At 42.6% G+C, this 22,993-nt stretch overlaps 1 protein-coding gene and 1 long non-coding RNA gene across 7 annotated transcripts in view; one reads left to right on the top strand and one right to left on the bottom strand.

Annotated features, from left to right (window-relative positions):
* Nucleotides 1-44: 44 nt before the first annotated feature.
* On the bottom strand, nucleotides 45-1,389 carry LOC139435591 (uncharacterized). The gene is made up of 3 exons (XR_011644820.1): nucleotides 1,256-1,389; nucleotides 814-905; nucleotides 45-436 (listed from the first exon to the last, which is right to left on the bottom strand). It is a non-coding gene; the product is annotated as an uncharacterized lncRNA (long non-coding RNA).
* A 20,666-nt stretch (nucleotides 1,390-22,055) lies between these two features.
* Nucleotides 22,056-22,993, top strand: part of LOC117461764 (pituitary adenylate cyclase-activating polypeptide type I receptor-like) — a 30,671-nt gene continuing 29,733 nt past the window's right edge. For 2 of the 6 annotated variants that reach the window (XM_034103674.2, XM_034103673.2), the window contains exon 1: nucleotides 22,056-22,390. The gene's annotated coding sequence lies outside the window, so the exon portion shown is untranslated. The remainder of the gene's footprint in view (nucleotides 22,391-22,993) is intronic. The other 4 variants (XM_034103676.2, XM_034103675.2, XM_034103677.2 and 1 more) reach the window with 3 other exon arrangements.

Here is a 22,993-nt window from a genome sequence, read left to right as displayed (position 1 = left end):
CATGTGTCCTTCTGTAGTCCATTTGTCGTTTGTCTCACCCCGGCTGATATATCACAAAATCCACTGTTTAAATTGTTCCCTATATTGCCCCTATGCAATATAGGGAACAATTTAAACATAAACTATCCTATGTGTCCTTGGGTGTTATGAAAGGCGGCCCCCCAAAATAAATGTATTATTATTATTAAGAAGAACACATGGCACACCAACAATCAATCACCGTCCAGCCTCAGCTTTGGTATTCTTTCACAACCATGTTATGGGTTTATTAGACTGAGCAAACATAAACATATGTGGGAAACATAGTGCTGCGTCTCCTGCCAGCTCCTCACTCCTGAAGTGCTCACTGCAGAGCAGTGTCCTGTCACAGGAAACAAAACCGTCCCTTCTTTGGGCGAGTTCCCACTGCCTCCTCCTCTCTTTGGTTTTGGGAAACCTTAAAAACATGAGAAAGGTAGCCAGATAAATTATTGTCAACATGTTCCTCCCTTCTTTCCTTTAACATTAAGGGTAGGACAAAAATACACACCGAAATTATCATATTTTTGGTATGTATGCATGTATGTATAGCCTACTTTAAGAATAAGACAACCACACTAAGAGTAATAAAAAAGGTGTCCAATAGAAACATTAAATAATTGTGTAAAGAAATGGTAACAACATATTCTAAAGAGGCTGGGTCAACAACAATCTTGCAATACTATTATCTCACATAGCCCCACTGATCCTGTGTAGCAGGACTTGTAATGTACATACATCCACTAAGTAATTAACGATTATCCTAATTGTAGTCATAATATTGTCATATCTTACATGTGAAAGGTGATCCCACGGGTTCTTGTTTCCAGACTGCGGTGATTAGAGCATCCGTAGGCTGCACAAAAGTCCGGCATAGTCAGGTACTTCTGTAAACACAAAGCCAGCAAATTCCTGTATCATAATGCAAGATGTTTTTAACAAGCCAAACCACTTGGAAGAAATCATGTGTAACTTAAGTTGTGTTGAAAGAAAGAGCAGTTCTGCCTCTCCCACTGGTGGAGTTGTGGGTCAACTTTGTAATACTAGGTCTCACTGACAGCCTCTTGTTATTAGCCAGCTAATAAATACAACCACATACACAAAGAAAAGCTGCAATTTCAACATGTCCAAGCATCCTGTATCATAGCCATGCTAATCATGTTTATAATAAACCAAACCGTGTGTAAATCAGTCAAGATTTCAGTGAGTTAAGAGTATTTTTGTGCAGATCACTCACCTGACAACAGCTACCATAACGCGAATCAGAGTAACTGTTGACTGTAGCAAGATGGCGGCCGGTCAGCTACGCTGGAAAATCTCCCATGAGCCATCTAGTGTTTATATATATCTATGGAGACGAGGATCGTTCCCCGGAAGTTCATGGCGGGCAATGTGAATGCATTGATAACAGGAGATAGAACTACGATTTTTGGTAATTATTAGTGAATAAAGGTTTTGATTTGCAATATTTATACAACAAATCGATATGTGTATGTATTTACATCAATATGTTTTAAAAAATAAAATAGAATTTGCTAATATTAAGTGATAATATTAGGATTAGTGTGAACAACTAGTTTACATGTTACTAACAGTGCCTTGGTTAAAGAGCCTGTTGCTGTTTATTTATAGCTTTGAATTCTTTCAAACCAATATTATCTTCTTAAACTTGTATGGTAGTCAGGAGCATCACTTTCTAATGTTTATTGATACATTTAGAGGGAGGGGATCTAAATTAATGCTTTAAAATTCAGATTGGATTAATTTCTACCATTTTCTTAAATTCATGGTAGTTTCAGTAATCCCCTGGTAATTGAGGACACAAGTTATCTAAATGACTAATGTCATCTTTATGGCTTTCAGAAAGGACAGGAGACCGACAGGTGACTATCAAAGGACTAGCAGCAGCAGCATGATGATGATGATGATGATGTTAAATGTGTTGTTTTAGGAACATCCATTGCAAATACATGGAATTCAATAAACATTGAATAGCATATCATGCAGTTTGTCGGTGCCTTTTCCTCCGTGTTGTCCTGGTTTGCTGTGCTGCCTCCTAGTCGCCACCATGGTTTGCTGTGCTGCCTGGGGGTGCTCAAATCGCTCAGAGAAAGGAGTACGAATGTACGGCTTCCCCACTGACACAGAGCGGAGGAAAAAATGGCTGGCTCAAGTCAGCAGGAGCAATTTCACGACCAACAGCAACAAAATATGTGATGTAATTATATACAAACACTGCATTTGCACTTTTTCACAAAACGAAAACCACACCATTGGGAAAGCTTAATGTTTTGTTTAATATAAAAAAACAGGGAAAGGCTTGAAAAACACAGAGTTGAGACTCAGGGTGCAGGGTGAGGGTCTCAGTGCAGGTATTCAGGCTCCATTGAATCCCCCTCTGGTTCTTGTGCTGAAAGAGGGAGCAACAGACAGGAGAAAGGGTTATACACACACAGCACACCTATTGGATGGGAAATGCCTTGGAGAGATAAGGTGTTTACTTATATAAAACAGTAGTATTAAACGTACCTTGTGTTTTCACTCTCACTTAAGTCCCTCTCCCTTTGCCATCAATCCAAAATCAGCTGAGCTGCAACATAATACAGACAGGTAATAATCAACAGAATCACAAGGACACAATATGGCTCTGCTAAAAACACTCACTCTTACACTCACCAAAGTTATATTTATCTAATATTTAACTCCCTCCACCCCCGCATACAATCCCGTTTAGAAGCCCCTCTTCTCTAATTCAACATGTTGGACGAAATGACATTAAGAGAACGGAATTTACAATTAAAAGGCCGTTCAACGTGTGTTGCTAACTTGCTTCGGTATGCTAGCTTAATCTGTTATCTGTAAACGTTCCCTAAATCTACTAATTTAGGGATAATCCACTGACATCCTTTAATACACATGTTCATTAGAATCAGATGTACTGATAATATCCGCAATATAAATCTTTAAACTTCTTCTTACCTTTAAAAGTCCGTCACGGACGGTCTATTATGCTACAACTCCACAGCTCTGCCAGCCTTGGCGCTAACTTCCGGGGAACGATTGAGAGGCTCCACGATCCGCCATTGCTGTAAAGAAGTGGTCCATTGGAGTGAACGGAGATGTCCATTGGAGTGAACGGAGATGTCGTAACTCTTCTATTAAATGGCTCTGGGAGCGTCCACACTACAGCTTCAAAAAAAGCTTGGAGCTGGGCGTGTCTGTAGCTTGTTTGTTTGTTTATTTTATTTAAAGGACAGTGCACATTAATTCACATTGCTGTAAATGAGCCAGTATTAGCCAGCAGGCTAATTTTCAACTGTTGTCCTTGGCAAGATGTTAACTGACCACAACAAGACTAGAAAATAAAAACATAATTAACTGGAGTACAGCAGACAACATCAGTACACCAATAAATAAATAGCAGTTCAACAATAAATAAATAAATAAATAAATAGCAGTACAACAATAAATAGGAACAGTAGTACAACAATAGAGAGGAACAAACAAACATGCAAACAGATGAAATATCATCATACCTTGATTCAGTTAAAAGTGTTCACATTTTTGATTGTTTAAAAGCCAGTTCTTATGATTGTGGTTAAATGTATGATAAGAGGTGTTATTCCTGATCTGTATTGGTATTGTGTTCCAGAGTGTAGATGCCCTCACAGAGAAACAGTGTTTGCCAAAGGAACTGGATCTAAGAGGGACTACTCAGTCCCCTCTTAGGGCAGACCTTGTGGTTCTGCTGTTTGAATTTTTCTGTTGTATAAAAGTGCAGAGTGGTGGGGGTGCCTTGCCGTTTAGAATTTTAAAAATGAGACATGCATCAGTGTGTTTTAATATATTTTCCCAGCTGAGCAGGTTATGTTTGTCCAGGATTTTGCAATGGTGGTATAGCTTTGGTTTTTTGTCAAAAACTTTGAGAGCTTGCTTGTAAAGTGACAGGATAGGCCTTAATGTTGTGCTATTCGCCTGGGTCCAGCTGGTCATACAGTATGTTAGGTGGGGAAGGATCATGGCAGTCATATAGAGTTTTGCAACAGGTGTTGTCAAACAGTTCCTTATATATCTAAAATTTGCTAGATTGTATTTAGTTATTTGCATTACCTTTCTCACTTGTTTATTGAAGGATAGAGTAGTGTCAAGGATAATGCCTAGATATTTGAAATGTGTAACTGTTTGAATGACCTCCCCAGACACATAGACCTTGGGTTCACAGTGTGATACAGTGTTGGTCTTGCTAAAAAACATACAGACTGTCTTCTTAACATTCAGATATAGCTGTGAGTCAGTAAGCCATTGATTTACATGAACCATTGCATCATTTAATTTGGCCGCAGCTTGGGCCTTGGTTTTTGCATGGACATAAATGACAGTGTCATCAGCGTACATTTGCACCTCACATCCAGTGCACACTGAGGGCAAGTCATTTATATAAAGGCTGAATAGTATTGGGCCCAGGATAGATCCCTGGGGTACACCCAGTTCATTCCTCAGGGGTGGTGATGTCTCGCCACTTACCCTTACACACTGAACTCTGTCTGACAGATAGGAGCTCATCCAGTCTATTGCACTGGGTGAGAAATTAAAATAGGACATTTTGTGAATGAGTACTTGATGATTGACTGTATCAAAAGCTTTCTTAAGATCTAAGAAGATTGCTCCAACAATGCCTCCTTTGTCCATTTTTTATTTAATATTTTCCACAAGGAAACAATTTGCGGTCTCAGTGGAATGATTGGCTCGGAAGCCGAATTGCATGGGGTGTAGTGTGAAAGGACTAGCTTGGGGATTTTATTCAAGCAATGCGACCAACAACCAATCACATGAATCTCCCGCCCCCGACATACAAAGAAAAAACCCCCGGGGATTTTATGGGAGCAATATATATATAAACTCCCCAAACAGGCGAAAACCTACCAGTTTCACCCACTGTCTCTGCCACCTCCCTCCATGCCTGGTTCCTCCGGTTTGTATCCCGGTAGGTGAAGAGGGTCTGGTCATACAAACCCGGGTGATTTGCTACAGCGATAATTAGTTTCTCCTCCAACTTTTTTTGAAATATAGAAATGAACGGCGGGATATCTCTCCCAGCTTAGACGCGGTTTGATTCGCTACGGCTTGAGCTGTCAGATTTTCCGAAACGGGATTTGATTGGCTGGCGCTGGCTACTCCGGCGTCTCCGGCGTCAGAAGTTGAACATTTTTCAACTTCTGACGCCGGAGACGGCGGAGACGGACCGCTCTGCTACCCACAATTCAGTTCGGCGAAAAAGCGAGGCAACGTGACGTCACCCCATTCAAAGTGAATGGGCAGATTGGAGTTGTCGACGCTGTAGTGTGGACGGGCTGTTACGGCCGTCAACTTCTGACGCCGGAGACGCCGGAGTAGCCAGCGCCAGCCAATCAAATCCCGTTTCGGAAAATCTGACAGGGCTATGATAACGGGAGTCTCCCGTGAAAATCGGGAGGGTTGGCAAGTATGCTCCCCACGCAAATACACAGTAGCCTCATCCCAATCAAGCAGCAAACTCTGGGGAACAGCCGGGATACATCTCCTTGCAGTATCAACACTAATTCGGCTGACTTTTACATTTGATCTAATTCATAGATAGGTTATATTTACACCATAACGGTGCACAGTTGATAGAAAAGGACTGTAGTTTTTAAAGATATTACTGATTTTCTTTGAATGTAAGAATGTAAATACTGAGTCTGAAATAGTATAGCAATATGCTGTAAAATTATGTGAAAGCATGCATACAACTATACATCTTCAGATGTTGTACATACACACTAATAAAATACAAAGTTATTATGGCTGTGTGTACCTTGTGTGCACCTCCTAGTGGTTAAAGCACGTTATTGAATTATTGTTTTTATGTGTTATATTTGATTAACAAAATATTAAGAGTACATACTTTCATAGGGGGAAAGTATAAATATAGAAATATAGAATATAAAAAATCAAGAAGATACTATAAGTGATCTCTACAATAAAACAGTTTAGTGCAGGATGTACAAAGATATTAATAGGAGGAGGTGCAAAACAGAAAAACGGATTAACCTTTATTTAAACATTAAATAAAACGTGGTTTCGTTCCATTTCACACGTTCCATTTCACACAGCTGTTTGACGCTCTGCGTAACCTTACGGGGACTGTAGTCCTAAACGATAGCTGTGGATTATGGGTAGTGTAGTGTCTTCGGCCATCCTAAACTCAGAAATGTTGACAATCGCAATGATGCTCGAAATGTCCCTTATAGGCCTACGTCTGTTTCCGGTTATATTTATTTTGAAATTCAGTTCCTGACGGACGCCAAAAAAGCCCGAGATTATGGAATTAAACCAATAAATAAAAGCAAGGATAATTGTGTGTTATTGGTGAGTAAATAACAGTGTGTTATTTTGAAAAGAATAACAAATTAGAAGGAAAAAAAGATTTAAAAAATACAGATTTCAGTATCCTGAGGCTCTGAGCCCCATTTATTTTCCTCACAGACGGCAACAAAAGTCCGAAATTATACGATTTAAAATAAAAGCAATAACTGTGGCTTGATATTGAGTAAGAACATGTTTTTATGAACCACACAGCTTCCGGTCTTCCACGACCCGACCGGAGAAAAAGACGTGCTGCAGCCTGCAGGCACGAAACACATTACCAGTAGAAATACATTGCTTTTAAAATCGTGCTGTGCAACACGAAAAAAAGGGGCAAATCGTGTTGGTGAACACGAATCAATAGATTAAAAATCGTGTTGGTGAACACGAAATGCCGTGAGACTGGGTTGATTATTATCGATAGTTAGATTCCACAACCTTCATGATTATGAATCTGTGAGTGAATTGTTTTCTAACACAACCCTTTTATTTATATTAGGTATTAAAGTTTTTGCATAAATTAGGGCGTGGTCACTTTGATGGACACGTACATGCCTCACTGTCAGCTAACAGCAACTTGTCCACTCTGCTAGGCTACAACCATAGAGGCTACAACGTTAGTTAGTCATCATAGTACTGTACTTGACCCTTTAGCTTTAGCCGTGTTCGTGGTGATTGTGCCTTTTAGAGAATATTGTTACAAATACCAGACAATTAAAATGTCGTGCTGTGCGCTTGAATATACTAACAGAACTTCAAAGAAGTCTAAAATGATAATATTATACATGTTAACCCCGTTCGCAGGTGTTTGTGTGCTTGGTAGCTTAGCTTGTTAATTATTAGCCAGCTAAGGACGTAACCCTTTATGCATACATTTTAGTTTATGATTCAGCCTTGGGTAAGAGTTGTATAGTCTATGGCTATGACGCCCATAATGCTAAACGGGAGCAAATGTTAATAGGGGACCCAATTATCCCAGTGGTGGCCGCCGGAGCTAACGGAGCCGCAGGGGGCTAGCTCCAGCCGGCGTCCCGGAGCTAGCCCACAGCGGCTCCGTTAGGTCCGGGCGGTGGAGTCCGTCGTTATAACTGGAGATCAAGGAATGCAGCGAAACGCAGACTTGGTTCGCCTGCTGTAGTATTAGCTAAATAAATTATGTGAACAAGGCTTATTAAGCTGAACATCGCCACAATTGTTCTGCTATGTATCGGTAATTATTTTCTTAACGTGTGAATGACAAGCATTAAGAATAACAAAATATAGCTAATTCTCTTGCAGATTGTCTCATTTGATTATGAATGTAACGTTTATATAGGGGAACTACACTGTTAGCAGTAACTTGGTATGCGTGTATTTCATGTTCGCTTAGCTTCTTAGCTTGAGCTAGCTCTGTTTACTTCCAGTTCGGAGGCAGCAGGTCCCGCCTTGGCTCTGCCTCTTTGCCCTTATTTGGAGCAGGCGGGATTAGACTCTGACCCCTCCTTGACTCCTCCTTTCCCTCACTCGCTTCCCTTCCTTGCATCTTAGCTCCGCCTCCGTAAAATGCGAGCGAGAGACACGAGAGCCTCATCCCAATACCACTCCTCAACTCCTCCTTTCCCTCACTCGCTTCCCTTCCGTGCGTCTTAGCTCCGCCTCCGTAAAATGCGAGCGAGAGACAGGAGGAGGTGACACAAGGACAGAGGATTCCTCAGGTATTAATTAGTTCACTCAAACGTCACTTTTAAACTACGTCTGTTAATGATGACATGTGCACAGCTGTATCCCCTCTCATCGGGCTTAACTGGATAACCCCTTAGAACCGGCCCATTTGTTGTTAAATATTTATTTAAATGAATGGATCTTTCTATTGTTAGTCTAGGAATTCAATGTTCAATGGTCCTGCTTTTGTGTTCCGTTTTGGTGTAAAATGTAGCCTACATTTAAATAAAAATATAATTATAGTAATGTGAAAGCCTTTTAGAAATGAATTGCACATAATAATTCCTACGGAGTTGTGAGCACTTATAGCACTTGTGATGCTTTTCCACTCATCTTCCAGTTGTCGGTTTTCCTCTGTTGAAATCGACCAGCTGTGAAGGTGGGGGCGGGGCTTTTATACGCGAGTAGTGAAAACACTTCTGCGTAGTCTGCTCGCGTGTATCCTCCCTTTCGTCTCCTCCCGCACCCCTCCTCCCTCACCCCTCCTCGACTCCTCCGTGTGCATTTCAGCTATTGGGACGTCCTTCAACATGGCGTGTCTTGATCGATTTCCGGGTCAAGTCCCGGAGGAGGGGAAGAGAGGAGTCGAGGAAGGGTATTGGGATGAGGCTAATGACAGTTACAATGACGGCTCGATGCATATAGGTGTAAGCAGGGGTAAATTGCTATTTTTTAGGTGGTGTGTGGACCTCACATACAGTAGGGGGGTTCGGGGGCAAGCTCCGGAAGATTTATTTTTAAATATTGAAGTTAAAAGCATCAATCTGGTGCACTTTGAGTGCAAAATGAAGAGATCTATGAATACATCTCTCAACACCCATTTGAAACAGAACTGTAAAGTTTAAACAGATTTACTTTTTCTTTATGGATATTTTACAAATCACCCTTTTAAACTTTATTCTTTTTTTACTGTCATATAGTATTTCATACCTGTTTTTCATTTATTCTCTTATTTTTGTATAATAATTGTTTACATTAATAGTGACCAAAATGTTTGAGACCCACTGAGATAACTAAAGATAACTATCTAAACACTCAGAGAGTCCTTTAGTTCACTGAGTCTCTCAGTCTGAGAGGAGAGGACTCTCCTCCACTTTGTTGTTGAAAAAACTCTTTATATCCGTTAGCGTAGCTCGCTAGCACCAGAAGCTAACAACTACGATCTCCGGTACCGGTGCGCTCTCTCTCTCTCGCGCAGGCACACAAAATGGCTCGTTCCACACACACACACACACACACACACACACACACACACACACACACACACACACACACACACACACACACACACACACACACACACACACACACACACACACACACACACACACACACACACACACACACACACAGAGCCGAGCTTTAATGAAACACAGAGACCCAGACGTAATAGTACTGTATCATATATTCGAATCAATACTTTTTCAAACTATGATTTTTTTTTTAATCTTTTTTTTTTTTTTTGTATTAACCATTTTTCCTCCTGGTCTCTCGCGCCCCCCCTATCATGCCTCTGCGCCCCCCACTTTGGGAACCACTGTCTTAGCAGATGTAAGCAAAGACATATATTCAGTTTCAAACCGCAATGCTATGCCACCAAATGATACGCCCAGTATTTTGAGATAAATGCTCAAATCAGTATGCTATCATGCTCACAGTGACAATGCTAGCATGTTTTTGTTTAGCAGACCTTTTTCACAATTGTATTTCAGAGTGTTAGCATGGTAACATTTGCTAATAAGCATTAAACACTAAGTGTATATGTAAGGGTGATGGTAATAATACCTTATTGCTGGTATTTGGTCATACATCAGAATACTGTGCAGATGATGTTGTTAGATAAAAATGTTAGGGATCTTCAAAGTTGTTTCCATTAATCCTGAGTGGTACAAGACTTTCTTGATACCATGGAGGCTCATTCAACAGCTAAGAAAGGTTAATATGCAGCATTTTACCTCATTGTGGTATTAGAAGAACAAATACAATCAGGGGGTCACCAACTAGTAGCATTCAGCATTAACCCTGTGAAGTAGCCTGGAGAGATTCATGAGATCTCAGTCATCAGAAAAAGGCCAAATGGTCATTGTAGCGTATTGAAAGCTCCAGCTGCTTGAACAAAGCCCAGAGGTTGTGCAGCTGGCTTGCACTCGCCTTATTATTAGTTTTCTAAAGAAGAATGACAGTGATTACTATGTCGCTCATGGCAACCAATAATCAACTGAGCTACTTTGTTCATACATAGACCTGTTTGACTGAAGTCTGAGGAGGTTGTTAGTAAATGCTGAGAATGACCATCAGTAGTGAGGACAGAAATATTAAAGAAACTAAGAAAGCAACCTTTATGCCAAACACACATTGCAGAAGATAAATATGTCAGATTTACTCATGGCAAATGGCGTCAAGAATGTGCACAAATGAGCATTTAGCAAGATTACTTTACTGACTGGGGGTGGGAACTACCTACAATTGTATTTTCCTGAACTATTACGTGTGCAGGAGATGCAAAATGTTCCAAACAAACCATTAAGTGTAGATACAACCTGTGGAAGGCAATTTAAAAGAGTTGCCTGCCATCATTAGCAAGGCAATGACTTAGAAATAATGTCATAGTGGTGAAAAACAAAGATATCAATGCCACAGTGTTTAGAATAAACAGAGCTAGCCTGAATATAAAATGAGAGGGTTTCATAATTAATTTCTAGTTTTCCTGGCTACTAAATATCACTCTGACCCGCTGTGTTAGTCATTTACATATCAATGTCCTGCTACTGTGTTTATCCCTCCTTGTTTACAGAAAATAGGATGTACCATTCTAAACGTGCATATACACCATTACTGAGAAACAAATGGTATACAACAAACACATGTCTCTTATTTGCTAAACTTGAGTTCCCACGTCAGTATTTCGTGGAATATCAGAGTTGCAATCAACCATGACTGCGCTCATCTCTTTGATGGTCAGCTTAATGTTTACAATAACAACAAGGGTAGAGAAGCAAACCCTGAGAGGCAAGATGTCACGATTCTCACATTATGTCACGTTTGTAGTTTTGTCTCTGTTGGTGTTTTTCTTGTCTTTGGGTTTCCTGTGTTATTGTGTTAAGTGTTCACCCCCGTTTCCTGCCTGTCTGCTTTCTGTCTGTTTCCCTCCCTGATTACCCGATTGTGTTCACCTGTTGTCCTTGTGTTTCTCCTCCCCTGCCCAGCTGTGTCTTGTTCTGTGATTACCCTTCTGTGTATTTAGTCTAGTCTTCCCCTGTGTTCCATGTCGGTTCATTGTTTCCCCTCCATGTCATTCCACGGTCGGTGTTCCTTGTGCTGCTCGTTGGTGTTGGATATTTTGGATTCTGCCTTGTTTTGCCACAGCTTTAATTTATTTAATAAAGCTCGCTTTTCGTTATTCTGCATTTGAGTCCTACCTGCTTCACCCATTCGTAACAGAATGAACCGACCAAATTTGGACTCAGCAGATTTCGATGTTTTGGCCCCACAGGCGGATTGTCTTGGGTATTCTCTGGAGTACATTTTTTACACCTGGAAGAACGCCTCATCTAGACGGGGTAAAGAGGCTGCTTTGAAGGAGGCACGCCGGGAGGTTGCTCGCAAGCCCTGGCTCAGGAGCTTGTTGCCGGAGTGGCTACAAACCTTTTCAAGTAGCCCTGAGGAATTGGCACAAGCTTCTAACCCTTTCCTGGGATCCAACTACTGTCCTGTTGAAGGTCCACAGAGTCTCCAAAAAGCCTCTAGGAGACGCAGGGCCAGGATTCCGGCCCGTGCTCCAACAGCCATGATCCCGGCTTCAGTTCCGGTTTCCACAGCCATGGATCCATGCACCAGTACCGGCCCGCAGAGCTATGTTTCCTTGCTCAATTACCTGGCCCACACAGCCATAGTCCAGGCCTCTGTTCCGGTTCCAGCGGCTCCAGTTCCAACCTCAGACCTTTTCTCAGGAACCCGTCTGGCGTTTGGAGGTCCACGGAGCCTCCAAAAGGTCTCTGGAAGATGCAAGGCCAGGATTCCAGCCCGTACTCCAGCGGCTCCGGCTCCAGTGCCGGTCCCAGCAGCCATGGTTCCGGCCCCAGCAGCCATGGTTCCGGCCCCAGCAGCCATGGTTCCGGCCCCAGCAGCCATGGTTCCGGCCCCAGTCCTGGTCCCAGCGGCCATAGTCCCTTCTCTAGTCCCTTCTCTAGTCCCTACTCAATTCCTTTCTCAAGTCCTTTCTCAAGTCCCTCCTCTAGTCACTTCCCTAGTCCCTTCTCCAGTCCCCCTTTTAGTCACCTCTCTAGTCCCTTCCCAAGTCCCTTCTCTAGTCCCTTCCCAAGTCCCTTCTCTAGTCCCTTCCCGAGTCCCTTCTCGAGTCCCTTCTCGAGTCCCCTCTCCAGTCACCTCTCGAGTTCCATCTCTAGTTCCTACTCAAGTCCCGCCTCTAGTCAATTCCCTAGTCCCATCTCTAGTCCCTCCTCTAGTCACTTCTCCAGTTCCCTCTCGAGGTCCCTCCTCTAGTCCCTGCTCTAGTCCCTCCTTTAGTCCCTCCTCTAGTCCCTCCTCGAGTCCCCTCTCTAGTTCCCCTCTCAAGTCCCCTCTCGAGTTCCCTCCTCTAGTCCCTCTTGTTCCTCCTCTCTCCTCTAGTCCCCTCTGGAGTTCCGTCTCTAGTTCCCCTCTCGAGTCACGTCTCAAGTCCCTACCCAATGTCCTGGTCCGTTGGAGGTTCCGCTGGGGGTCCTGCCAACTCCATGTCCTGTCCCGTTGGAGGCCCCGTCGACTACTCCTCTGCCGGAGGTCCTACCAATCGTATGTCTGTCCCGTTGGAGGTCCCGCCGTCTACTCTCCTGCCGGGGGTCCTGCCAGCTTCTTGTCCTGTCTCGTTGGAGGTCCCACCGTCTACTCTCCTGCCGGGGGTCCTGCCAATCCTATGTCCTGTGCCGTTGGAGGCCCCGCCGACTACTCTCCTGCCGGGGGTCCTGCCAACCCTTTGTCCCGTCCCGTTGGAGGTCCCGCCGTCTGCTCTCCTGCCGGGGGTCCTGCCAGCTCCTTGTCCCATCTCGTTGGAGGTCCCACCGACTGATCTCCTGCCGGGGGTCCTGCCAACCCTTTGTCCTGTGCCGTTGGAGGCCCAGCCGACTGCTCTTCTGCCAGGGGTCCTGCCAGCTCCTTGTCCTGTCCCGTTGGAGGTCCCGCCGACTACTCTCCTGTCGGGGGTCCTGCCAACTACTCTTCTGCCGGGGGTCCTGCCAACCCTATGTCCTGTGCCGTTGGAGGTCCCGCCGACTGCTCTCCTGCCGGGGGTCCTGTCAATCCTATGTCCTGTTCCTCTGGGGGTCCTGCCGACAACTCTTCTGCCGGGGGTCCTGCCAACCCCTTGTCCTGTTCCGTTGGAGGCCCCACCATCACCTGTCTCACCGAGGGTCCTGCCAACTACTGGTCCTCTTCCGTGGGGGATCCTGCCGAAGCCTGTCCCACTGGCTCCGGTTCCTGTTCGGCCGACACCGGGTCCCGCCCGGCCTCCGGAGCTGTCTGGTCGTCCTCGGGCCCGGCCCCCTGACTCTTCCTGCTGCTGCTTTTGCCCTCATGCTCGGCCCCCTGAGTTTGCCCGCTGTGGCCTTCGCCCCTTTTTGAACTTTGCCTTGCCCCCAGGCCATCCACCCGAGACCCCCTCCTTGGTCTCTGCCTTGCCCCCGGGCCTTCCGCCCGAGACCCCGTCCTTGGTCTCTGCCTTGCTCCCGGGCCGTCCGCCCGAGACCCGTCCTCCAGACCCCCTCCACCCACCCTTTCTTGGCCCTAGTTATGTGTCCTCCCTCCGGTCCCCCTCCACCCACCCTGCTGGACCTTTTTTTTTGGGACGTCTGGGATCCGTCCCTTGAGGGGGGGGGTTCTGTCACGATTCTCACATTATGTCACGTTTGTAGTTTTGTTTCTGTTGGTGTTTTTCTTGTCTTTGGGTTTCCTGTGTTATTGTGTAAAGTGTTCACCCCCGTTTCCTGCCTGTCTGTTTCCCTCCCTGATTACCCGATTGTGTTCACCTGTTGTCCTTGTGTTTCTCCTCCCCTGCCCAGCTGTGTCTTGTTCTGTGATTACCCTTCTGTGTATTTAGTCTAGTCTTCCCCTGTGCTCCATGTCGGTTCATTGTTTCCCCTCCATGTCATTCCACGGTCTGTGTTCCTTGTGCTGCTCGTTGGTGTTGGATATTTTGGATTCTGCCTTGTTTTGCCACAGCTTTAATTTATTTAATAAAGCTCGCTTTTCGTTATTCTGCATTTGAGTCCTACCTGCTTCACCCATTCGTAACAAAAGTAGTCCCTCATGTATAAGTTTATGTTTTTTGGCTTGTAAAAGCCACAGATCCATGTTTTCAAACAACTCGAGGTTGCACACAATAGATTTCGTAAAGCTTTTCTAACAAAGATGGCAAAAATGTCAAACTGATTATGAGTGTTAGTGGCAAAAAAACATCTTTGCTACACTAAATGATTTCCTTTTTTTGACTTCCCTCCCTTTTCTTGATAAATATGCAAAAATGTCAAACCTTTCACGCCTTTTCAAACTATTCCAATAAAACAGAATAACTGGCCTCGACTGGTATGGCATGTAACCAAAGGGAGGCTGACAGGAAGACATTGCTTTGTTTTAAAAGGTTACAAGCCACAGCGGTAGTGAAATACCATCTAAAAAGAGCAGTGTTTATGTGCACAGTTGGACTGACATGGACATGCTCATGAACTACACACATTGAAGATACAACACAAAGCTTCATCTACACACACTGTATTATTAAAGAGAGAAACAAGCAGTGTGTTTCATTAGAGTAAGTGACTATTGGTGCATCCTTGTATTGCAGTTACACAGATTATGACTGACAAGTTAACATTTGTTCTCTTATTTTCTTATCCATCTTTATGCAACACTGCTGCTTAGATTGGCCTCTGTGGAGATTTCTGAACATAGTAACAAACAAACACACTCACATGCACTGAAATCTCCCCGACTGAGTCTTCTGAAGCGTGATTTGTCATTCTCCTCTCCCACACTAGTGAAAGGACCTTGTGACGACATGTGTCATCCATTACAGAACATTTTGTTGGGCTGCTTTGCTCTATTCTCTGACAACCTGCAATTATATCAGCATGCTCAGAGAAGTTAATCCCCACTGCCAGTCGCACATTGCAGGCATTCAGAAGCTTTAGAGCAGACTTGTCAGGAACAAAATGGAGGTACAGGCCCTTTGCCCATGCTCACGACTCCAGAGAAATTACTCAATAAACATGAAAGTCTATGTATGTTTCATATCAACCTCAATACATCACTTCAGTTTATTGTTGTCCTGGAGATATCTGGTATCTATGAACAGTGGGCAGTTTATTTGCAAGAAATTGTCGCATATGCATTGTTTAGATCATTTTCGAATGAACTCATCTCACATGGTAGTGATATTTAGTTGGTTGGTGCTCTTGCTTCATAAAATCTCCACATGCATTTATTCTTAAGAGCAAGAAAGAGTCCGAGTGCTCGTATCTGAGAACTGAGATTTTTCCTTCAGCCTTTTTTGCTCATCTCACCATCTGCCATTGCGAGAAAACATTAGCTCCTTCTGTGCTGGAAGCTCAGCGGCCCTCCTCATCTTCGTCCTTCATTATTTTTGCCATGAAGCAATCCAGCAGACCTCCTGTGAAATCTTAACTGGGGTAGCACCTCAAAATGTAGTGAAAAGGCCGGTTGACGCTGCCAATCTTCTTGGCGTTGATCTCTTTGTTGGGGATAATTATGTCAATTTATCTAAATTAATGATCTGTTAATGTTAAAATGCTAAAAACAGGACCTTAAACAGATTTAGTGCTGAATTCAGAAGATTTTGAAAATGAGTTCATATAAAAGCAATGGTGTCTTGCACTGAGGGCAACATTGATGGATGGATTTCTACCTCGTCATGCAATATGTGAATCCTCACTCAGAAATCAGTTCTCTGTATTGGGCCAACTGTTTATCATCACAGTGTGGGAACCAGAGGAAAACAATTCAACTATCTCAGTCACAAAGCCTCTGTAAACAGTGGAAGCTAATGTCAATATGGCAATAATATTTTTCGTAAAGACATGACCTTTTCTTAAAAGAGAAACTTCACACACAACAGCAGGAGCCATGTGTAACTGGAAGATGCCCTGTGGGGTTTTCTTATAAACAAACAAAGCCTATGTTTACATTCAGTGTCACTCACTAAAGACTGAATGCATTTCCTCATAGAATTGTAAAACATTTTTAAATCTTGTGGCATTCAGGCATTCTTGAAAGCAGCCCTTCCTTCTTCTTCACTGCCTTCATCAGTGCACAATGTACACAAATGGTTACCTACCTCTTTGTAAAAACCTTGTTCCATAGCGCTGAAATAGCCAAAAAGGTAACTTTAAAAGGGACCTATCGTGCAAAATGCACTTTGTGATGTATTTTGTGCATAAATATGTGTCCCCGGTGCGTCAGGGAACTCATGCAGCGTCAGAAAATAAAACCCTTTCTCTTTTCCTCCGTACCCAAATCTTTTCAAAACGGGTGTACAACGAGCGGATACAGATTTCCATCCGATCTGACGTGTCCATCCGCTCTGACGTCGGCGGACCCACAAAGTCCGCAAAGTTGCTATCAGAAACAATGCCTGACGTGTTTTGGACGTAACCTCATCTTTGTTTACATTAGCAAGCCTAACTAACACTCAGAGCTAACCTGTACTGGAGAGCACATGTGTTTAACAAGCAGGAAATAAAAAAATAACTCACCTTGTGATAAACCTGCAAGAGAAAAAGCATTTGCGCTCCATACTGTTTCAGAAATAATCCTTGACGTGGTTTAAACAGGATGGCGTTTTATCACAACCGAATTCAACTTTATCTCCGGTAGAATTCTGATCAGGCATTAGCTCCGCCTCCTCCAAGATCCGCGTTTCTCTAACAGGGCTTCAAAAGAGGGGTTTGAGCAGTATGAGGCATGGCTACAATGGGTAAACTGTTTGATATTTTGAAAAAAAAACTTCACAGACATGTTTTATATAGGTATGGCCCTACAATATATGTTTCTAATATAGCATGATAGGTCCACTTTAAATAAAAAGTATATTTTCTAACCAACCAGTGTTAACCTTTGCAGGTCTTTATCTGAGTTTAAACTAGAGAAAATGCAAACACATACATTCTTTGTTAAGGATTTTCTCTCTAATAAACTTTGTTTTAAACCTATTCACAAATTATGAACAAAATGTTCTCGTCCATGTTGTCTGTTTTGATCTCTTTTCTGTTGCTCTAGATCTCTAGCAATCTCAGTTCATGAGTTCGGAGAGGAAATCTTCAGACTGACACTCTTTATCTTCATCATTATCATCACCTTCATCCTCATCATGCACCTTTGTTCCCAGTCATCCAATCAGGAGACTCTCCCAATCATCATCATGCATAAACAAAAGGTCAGAAAATGAAACCAAAAGGTCAGTAATTATTTCCGTTTTGAATCGTCCCATGTAAGGCAACTCTTCTGCTGAAGTAGTTCATCTTGTTCTCATGTGCACATCTGATTGATGAATCCCCTCAGAGGGACACTCAGTGGGAGACAGGCATGTGGGAGGAGAATGAAGAGAGGATGGAGGTGAGGATGAGGTCTTGGCTGCTTCCCGACAGCGTCCTCTTTGAGATGAGGTGGTTAGGTGGGCTTATCACTCCACCACTTGATGCTTCCCTCCCACAATCTGCCGATGATGAGTCTCCATGGCAATCCCACAGTGTGATTGGTGCCTGATGGCGAAAGAGAGACGAAGGGAGCGAGAGAGAGAAGTGTCCTGTGGCGAGCTTCATTGAGTGGCGGTGCAATGGAGCATACACCCCTTCGAGAGACTGAGTTAGATCAATAAACAACAAACAAGAATCAAAGTCTTCTCATCTGTTTACTAGCTATTGCATAACGGCACATAACATAAACACAAGTTCTATCCAGCTAATGCTAAGCTCAACAAGTGAATCATTTAACTGGGAGCTGAAATGTCAAGGGATGGAAAACAAATGTGCTGGTGTGTTAGTTGTTTCGACGTACAGTATGTTTACCTTTTCTATTTTACCATATCTGAAACTTTGAAAGCTAGATATTGTATTTGGAGACTTTTCTACAAGAAATGTAATCTGAGACGTTTACTGATTGCCTACATCGTCTTATTTATTGAAGAAAAGAAAGCAACTGAGCGTCTCCTTATGAATTGGATTAACTGAATTAGTAATAATGAATATGAAAACACATGACTGTGAAAATCATGAATTCAATTTCACATTTTACAGTTGTGAACATTTTTTCTTTATCTTGATGGTTCAAATCAAATCCTTTGAGGCTCTCATGCTCATGTTTTACATTTTGTATCGTGTCTGTTGTTCTTCATATCCCATTTCAGATTCAGGCAACATTGTTTTGCTTGAATTTTCTTAAAATGTCAGGAACATTAATTGTTGGTTGGAGAAGATTTCTTTTCCAGGGCTAATTTCATTTCCCATTAGGTATTGAATTGCTAATTTCTTTCAAATTGTTGAGCTTTTCTTTGATTTAATACAATGTCAGTAAGAATGCATGATTTTAACGAATTAATTTCTAGAGACAAAATGTCCTGGCTTAAATTTGCGTTAACGACGTTGTAAAAATTGTAGTAGAACCTTAACTAAAGGCTTGTCTTTGTGAAAATGATCCACAAAGTTAAAATCTGTTAAACTGCAAGGGTTTCAGTGTGAACCAAACAAAAAACATGTTTATCCAGTAAAATGTATAAATGAAGTAATTCACAAATATATAATTCAAACAACCCTCATCTACCCAACAAGCCAGATATTTCGAAGGTAACCATTATTCTGCTATCAAGGTCAAGAGTCCATTTATTAATCAGAAGGCGGTTGATTTCAACCTTGAGACTGACATTTCAATTATGATCCACAGTCGCTCTGCCCTTGAGTGAATGTCTGAAACCATGACTCGATTGTTTTATCATGCGACCCAAAGGAAGGCAGTCTGTGGAGATGTTGCAGAAAAAATCAAAATCCAAGAAAAAAACATTGAGATATTTAAAATATTTAGTTTGTCTCTCTCTGCTTCTTTTCTGCTAACACACAGTTGTCATTATCACAGCAGTGAAAGATGGTTTTACCCCGCTTGTCTAGTTCAGACAAATCTGAAGCACTTAAAGACGCAGCTTGAGTGTTTTCCATGGAAACCAGCATCAAATCATTGTCTTACCTGCTATTATGCTACAGAAATAGCCCACAGATTGCAGGCTGCAATAGCAGATAATTTTTGAATTTCTCTCAATGGGAACATTTTCATGGATGTCCTTGAGGCCAGTAACAGTGTTAAAATGTTCCGGGAACAGCAGCAGACATGCGTCACTACCCTTCCTCCAATCAGCCGTTTTCATGAATTGTTTTTGTTCCCCCACATTTTGATAGGGTGAGTGTCTTCAAGCCAGTTGTTGTGGCCTTTCCTGTTTGCTGTGTTGTTCTCTGAGAATATCCACATCATGGCAGGGTTTAATACTTTTTATGTTTCATTGATTTATAGCCAACCCATCAAAGACCCTGCTAGGTGATCAATCACTCCTGCACTCAAAGCACTGTCCTGCATATAGCTGCTACTGGAAATGCTCTAGGATTCACGCAGGGCCAATGGGGGAGCACCGTTCTAAAGAAGGCGGGTACATCTCAAATTGAATAAAACACTTTTCAAGACCAACAGTAAAAGCCCTGGTTAATCATCTTTACACAACCAAACATTACAATATGTATTCAATCAAATAAAGCAATACCAAATAAACAACTCTTATATTGTTATGTGATTAATATCAATAACTAGATGCTTTTTCACTCCAAATCAAATACAGCCATATGTATAAGCAGGGTTGGGAGGGTTACTTTGTAAATGTAATCAGTTACTGATTACTGATTACATGGCTCTGAAAGTAATCCGAATACAGTTACGTGTCTTAAAAAAGTAAGGTAATCAGATTACTTTTAGATTACTTTTGGATTACTTTCTTTTTCCATCACAGATGTATGTTTTGGTGAACAGGAGATACAAAAAGCAAAAGGAAACTGAACGTGTTTTTACTGTTTTAATGGCCTATCAAGAGCACAACTAAAACATAACATCTGAAACGATGCAACAACATAATACACTTTTTGGTGATGCAGCTTGGGATGTGAGGAGTGTGGGACACGGCTTGGAACGGGCGTGTCGCCTTCTGTCCTGCCAGTGTTGGCAGGACATGAATTAAAATGTCGAACTCGGACTTCATTTTAAGGACATTTCGGCCAGGGGTGTAGAGCTATATTTGTTTAACCACCGGATTGGCAAAACAGGAGAGTGTGTGCACCAGTCTGCCTTGATCTATGAATTAATGTCCGTGACACTCACAGTATCTGCTGCCCACAGCTGTTTTATAGAAGGAAAACCTCCTTCACTTCATGCAATCTCTGCAGCACCAGGAGGCAGCGGGAGGGTTAACTCCGCCTCTGAGAAGACGAGCGCGCAGTGCCTTTCACGCACCGCCTTTCACGCACCGCCTTTCACGCACCGCCTTTCACGCACCGCCTTTCACGCACCGCCTTCGCTGTGTTTACCTTCAGAATCATAAGGCTAAAGAGCGACCGCAGGCTGATGTGTTTTAACCACACACACCTCTACACATACACGACTTAAACGCAGACTTGAGTTCCTCCATGTTTCGTTGTTATTGTTTCACTGAGCGAACCCGCCCCTTTTTTTTCAAACGCTCCCTTTTTTGGTCCATCTGCGGCGGTAAAAGTTTGTGTGCGCTGTGATGATTCGGCTGTACCTACTAGTAATGAATATTAAATGTTGTGAGGAAATCTTTCCACCAATAATTCCAATAAGTAATCCAAAATGTATTCACTTCAGGTTTACGAAAGTAGGCTAACTGTAATCAGATTACTCGTTTTTCAAATGTAACGAGAGCTGAATACAGTTACTTGGTTTTTGTATTCTGATTACGTAACGCCGTTACATGTATTCCGTTACAACCCAACCCTGTGTATAAGGCACCAAACACATCATATAACCTGTGTCTAAAAAGGACAACAAACACCGTTGAGTTCATTTTTAGGTCAGTTTGTAATAAGTGTGCATCTCTTTGTGGTTGTTTTGAACCTCTTTGGAAGTTGTATTGTGTCTTTGTAGTTATTTATCGCCATGGTTTCTTTGTCTGGGTTTGAGGTTGTTTTGATTCAGTCTGGTGCTTTTGTGTGATGATTGTGTATAGCAGTTGAAATTGTGTGGAAATTGCTGTTTAGCATCGTTATGGTCTTTTTCCCTCTGTTTGTGCGTCATTGTGTTTTATTGCGACTCTTTGACGTTGACTCAGTCCATTTCTACCGACACTCTGGTGCAAGGACAACAACATGGATCAATTATGTTGAGATTTACTCTAAGCAGCTAGTATTAGGATTGTTTTCATTTGCAGTTAAAATGATGTTATGGACAATGAACCCATTCAACGCCCTAAGGATATTTATTTTTGGGAAACTGTCCGTGGTACTGAAAGTAAAAAAGAATGCCAGAGGCTACAATAAATCACCTTCATGGGACTTTAAATGCCTTGGACTTAAACGCCACAGTAGCCTTCAGTCTTACTAACCTGCATTGGATTGCTGAAAAACACCTGCAGGGAATTAGATGGTAAACGGTATGGTACTGTGAGTCACACACATCATGGGGCAGCAGAATAAGTTCCTCACAAATTGCACCCAGCAGGGAACCAGACTGTGTGTCTATAAGAGGCGCAGGCGTAAATTAGAGTCTTATGAATAGTTTGATATCTGGAACAAAGTCCCACGCATGTGAAAAAAACACGATGATTTGTTTTTCTTCTTCCAATACAGTGTTGCAACTTGTTTTTTAAAACGTCTCTCCTGCCAGTTGCATTTGTAGACTAAACTGCTGTCTGACTTGGTTCTGTCTGACGAGGTGCGAATCCCAAAGGAACTAACTTCCTCCTCCTCCTCTTCCTCCTCCTCCTCCTCCTCCTCCTCACATCGTGGTGCCGCAGCAGCCTGCACGGTGCGTCCTGCAGCAGCAACAACAGCAACAGCAGCAGCAGCAGCAGCAGCAGCAACAACAACGGCACCTGTCGTGTTCTGGACCAGCTGATAACCGGTTTAGGAGTAAATCAAGATATTTCCCGAAACAATTACGAGCCGAACACGGCGAGGATGTGTGAATACCGATGGCTTCATGTGTAGATATTTGCGCCTGTGAAAATTACGCATCGGTAAGTTCCTTTCACTTGTTTTCCTCCAGCCGACTGCTGCGCGCTTTTACTCTCGTCTTCAATCAGATAGCCATTCACTCAAGCCGAGGCTATATGTTAAACATATATATAAATGTATTCTTTAAACGCCGCTGAGCAATCTGTGTGGTTTTGAGTGAGAGTGTTCAGTATGAAGGATAGACGCTTTTCTTGCTGATGTTGTCCATGTGCAAAGCGAAGGTCACCCACATGCATTGATGAATTAAACGTTTACGAATGCGGGAATAAAGGGAAAATAGCAATGGCAAAATTAGCCTCTTTATTCCGGAGCTCCAGGGGTTTCACTGATTAAATGTAGCCAATTAAACACTGTTGCATGTTTCCTTTCACAAATCTTTTGACATTTTGCAAGCTGTGATTTAAATAGGACTCTAGCAATATAAAGTGTAACTGTTGGTCCTGTTATGCACCCCATATTATGCCCTGTATTATTACTGCTCATGAACATTAGCAAAAAACATGAAGCTGCCCAAAAAATGATTTTGAATGAGTGCACACTGGCAGACATGCAATACCTTTTTGCAGTCACTAACCAGACTTGCTTTTAGGTTAAATGAAAGTGTT

This window comes from Pseudochaenichthys georgianus, chromosome 17 (genome assembly GCF_902827115.2).
Source record: "Pseudochaenichthys georgianus chromosome 17, fPseGeo1.2, whole genome shotgun sequence".
Lineage (NCBI taxonomy): Eukaryota > Metazoa > Chordata > Actinopteri > Perciformes > Channichthyidae > Pseudochaenichthys > Pseudochaenichthys georgianus.
Note: the sequence above shows the minus strand (reverse complement) of the source record. Positions and strands in the feature narration are given on the sequence as shown.